This window comes from Sapajus apella, unplaced genomic scaffold (genome assembly GCF_009761245.1).
Source record: "Sapajus apella isolate SASKATOON/1434 unplaced genomic scaffold, GSC_monkey_1.0 scaffold7, whole genome shotgun sequence".
NCBI lineage: Eukaryota > Metazoa > Chordata > Mammalia > Primates > Cebidae > Sapajus > Sapajus apella.
The window spans coordinates 28,332,544-28,336,719 of record NW_022436947.1 but is presented as its reverse complement, the minus strand read 5'-3'; positions in this window follow the sequence as shown (position 1 = coordinate 28,336,719).

Sequence of the window (4,176 nt, the reverse complement as noted above, 5' to 3'; positions counted from 1 at the left end):
TCTTCCTCTGCTAACCTTGTTCCAGAAGGGTACCCCCTAGATGTCAGCCTGAGCTCTCCTTTATGAGGTGTCTCTTTGGGTATATGGTGGTTGGGGAGTTGCTTGAGGAGACAGTGTCCCTTATAGGAGCTCAAGTGCTGTGCTAGGAGCTCCGCTGTTCTGTGCAGAGCTGCTTGGCAGGTACCTTTAAGCCTGATGCAGCTGAACTCATAACTGCCTCTTTTCCCAGGTGCTCTGTCTTAGGAAGGTTGGCTTTATTTATAAGTTCCTGTCATGCTGCTGCCTTCTTTCATAGATGCCCTGCCCCACACAGAGTAATCTAGTCACAGTCTTCCAGCAGGGGTACTGCTGAGCTTACTGCAGGCTCCGCCCAGCTGCTGTGTGAACTGCCTCAATAGTGTCAGACTGCCTTGGTAGTGGTGGACGCCCTTACCCCCACTGAGCTGGACAATCCTGGGTCTAGCTGCATTTGCTGAGAAACTCTCAATCCAGAGCATTTCAGATTATTTGTTTTGTGGGGGTGGTACCTGCCAAGCCAGATCGCCTGGCTCCCTGTCTCAGCCCTCTCCCTTTCAGTTGAATGGGTGGCTGTATTTCCCCAGTGTTCCAGGTGCCAGTTGAAATGGCCATCCAGACTTGTGTGAGTTTCTGTGCCCTGATGTGACACTGGCTGAAACTGTAGTGCTGAAAACTTGCGGAGCTTTTTGGCCCAGGAATCTCCTGGTCTGTGGGCAGTGAAAACTTGTTAGGAAATGCAGTGAGCACTCACCCTCTGTGCTGTTCTTGCTGGGAACTACACTGTGGAGCTGTTCCTATTTGGCCATCTTGGATCTCAGCTATTGACCATCTTTTTATATGGCCATTCAAACTCTCTCTTTCACGAGTTGCTAGTTCATATCCCTTCGCTTTTTCATACTGGCTGTTTACCTTTTTCTTAATAATTTGTAGCTGCATATATGACCATATCTATACTCTAGACACTAGTTGTTTGTTATTAAATGTATTACAACTCCCAGTTGGTGGCCGGTCTTCATTTTGTGGTGTCTTTTTTTTTTTTGTACAAAAGATTTTAATGTTAATCTAAATAGTTTATATTTTTCTTTTTAAAGAAGGAAATAAATTTGAGGATGTCCTGCCTTCTTCGCTGCCTCCAATTCCCAAGAAAATGTTGAAAAGGGGAAAATTGATGATTCACTTCTCTATGATAATAAATAAGTGATGTTAATAGGGAAAAACCCAGACAGTTTTTAACATTTTTATATTAGAGCTTTAAAAAGCTGCTTAAATGTCAATTTGTGCTAAATGACATGCTTTAAAAGAGGCCTGCAAAATTAACTATTGAGGTTATAAATCCTAAGAAAAAAACCAGACCTTAGGTCACATGAATGCCTGCCAGGACTGGGTAATTTTCACTTTACCCACTTTTTAGTTGACAGCAGTAATCTGTAAATGTTGCAACCTTATTATATACAGGACAGGGTGGCTGAGTCATCTTGATATTAAAAGGAAGGAGTTTAAGTGTGTTGTGGATCATCTTTATGCTATAATGTTAATGAAGAAGATATATTTAAAAGGAACACAGTTGAAAACAATGGGTCTAAAACATTTTTACTCACATTTCACCTACATAGAAAGGGAGATCTCTGGTCACCATGGTAACTGTTTTTACACATAGACTCATTGGTCACGTAAGGACACCAAGTAGACTAAAAATAAAAACTCCAAATTTTACATTTCAAGACCAAGAGTGAATCCTCTCACACACAAAATATTTCCATAATTAAACATCTCATAGCCACTCATTTTTTCTCCAAATGGTGTATATAACTCTTGATGGAAACATGTATATGTTTCTGACATTAATTCTGAAAACTTGCTTATGACATTTAAAATAATTTGAAATAGTGGTTTTGAGTTATTAGCATTCATTTTTTTTATATCAATGCATGACATTGGGATAAAATTCAAAATAATAAACTTTTAGAATAATAATTTAAACAGTTTCTTTTAAAAGTGATCTTTTGCAAACTCCTTCCTTTTTTTTTTTTTTTGAGACAAGAGTTTTGCCCTGTCGCCAGGTGCCAGGCTGAAGTGCAGTGGTGCGATCTCGGCTCACTGCAACCTCCTCCTCCCGGGTTCGAGCAGTTATCCTACCTCAGCCTCCCAAGTAGCTGGGACTACAGGCACGCGCCACCATGCCCAGCTAATTTGTGCATTTTTTTTTGGAGAGATGAGGTTTCACCATGTTGGCCAGGATGGTCTCGATCTCTTGACCTTGTGATCCGCCCACCTTGGCCTCCCAAAGTTCTGGGATTACAGACATAAGCCACTGTGCCCGGCCTCCTTCCTTCTTCCCAATCTTCTAGAGCAAGCTAAGCCCTGTATCATTAGAGTGACCATCTTAGAGAGAGAGACTTTTATTGGTCCCATTGTTGAGGAAGCCAGCAAACTGTGTGCATCTAGGGTTGGTCAGCCAACTCCTATGTTTTTTCTGGATGTTGACCTAGCACTCAATTCTGTTTGACTTTGATCCCAGTTCTATATTCTAACTTCTAGAAGAAACCCAGACCTTCTTGGGTTCTGTGACATCCTTGACTTGTGACTCAGACCCTGGGCAGTGTTATGAGGCCTCAGTTGTTCTCTAGGTGGCTTGTTTCCTCAACCCTGTCCTAGCCCTCAAGCTAGTTCTTAAAACCTGTATTTTAAAAAATGTTTATTATGTATACTGTTGACCCTTTGTATTCTGGAGTTTCACATCTGCAGATTCAACCAACCATGGATCAAAAATATTGAAAACTAATAATAGTAAATACCAATACAACAACAAAAATAATTTAAAACCAACAGAGCATAACAACCATTTACACAGTATTTACATGGTATTATGTGTTATAAGTAATCTAGGGATGCTTTAAAGTATACACAGGGATTTGTTTAGGTTATATGCAAATAATACACCATTTATATCAGGGACTTGAGCATCTGCAGATTTTGGTATCCATGGAGGTCCTGGAACTAATCCCCCTTGGAAACCTATCCAAGAGAAAATCTGGGAATACATATACAGTACAATGGTTACTATAGTGAGGCAGATTAGCATATCTGTCATCTCACATAGTTGCTTTTTGTGACAAGAGCAGCTAAAATCTACTTATTTAACAAAAATCCCTAATGCAATACAATTTATTAACTTTAGTCCTCATGTTGTATCTCAGCTCTAGGCTTTTTTTTTTTTTCTACATATCTGATACTTTGTGTCCTTTGTCCCACATCTCCCCACTTCCTGCTGCTCCCTCGACCCATGGTAACCACTGTTTCATGGTCTGGCTCTAAGTACTTGAACTTTTTAAAAGAGCATATTCTACATGCAAGTGAGATCACACAATATTTTTCTTTCTGCATCTGGCTTATTTCACTTAGCATTTTGTCCTTTAGGTCTGTGCATGTTGTGGCAAATGGCAGAATCTCCTTCTTTTTAAGGTTGAATAATATTTCATTGTGTGTGTGTATACATGCCACATTTTCTTTATCTGTTTATTCATCAGTGGACATTTAGATTGTTTCGTATCTTGGCTATTGTAAATGATACTGCAGTGAACATGGGAGTGCAGATATCTTTACAAGGTGGTGTGATGTCTGCTCCTTTGGGTATATATCCAGAAGAGGGGTTGCTGGGTCATTTGATAGTTCTATTTTAAATTTTTAGAAACATCTGCATTGTTTTCCATAATGGCTGTACCAATCTACATTCCCACCAACAGTGTACTAAGTGTCCCTTTTCTCGAGATCCTTGCCAACATTTGTTATCTCTTGTCTTTTAAATAATAGCCATCCTTATGAGTGTGAGGTAATATTTTTCAGTGGCTTTAATGTGTGTTTTCCATATAATTAGTGATATTAAGCACCTTTTCAGAAACCTGTTGGCCATTTTCATGTCATCTTTGGGAAATTGTCTGTTCAGACTTTTTACCCATATTTTCATTGGATTATTTATTTTTCTGTTATTGAATTATAAGGGGTCTTTACAAATTTTAGATATTAAACCCTTATCAGATATGTGGTTTACAATTATTTCTTCCCAGTCCCTAGGTTGCCTTTTCGTTTTGTTGATTGTTTCCTTTACTTGGAGAAGCTTTTTAGTTTGATGTAGTCCCATTTACTTATTTTTGATTTTAT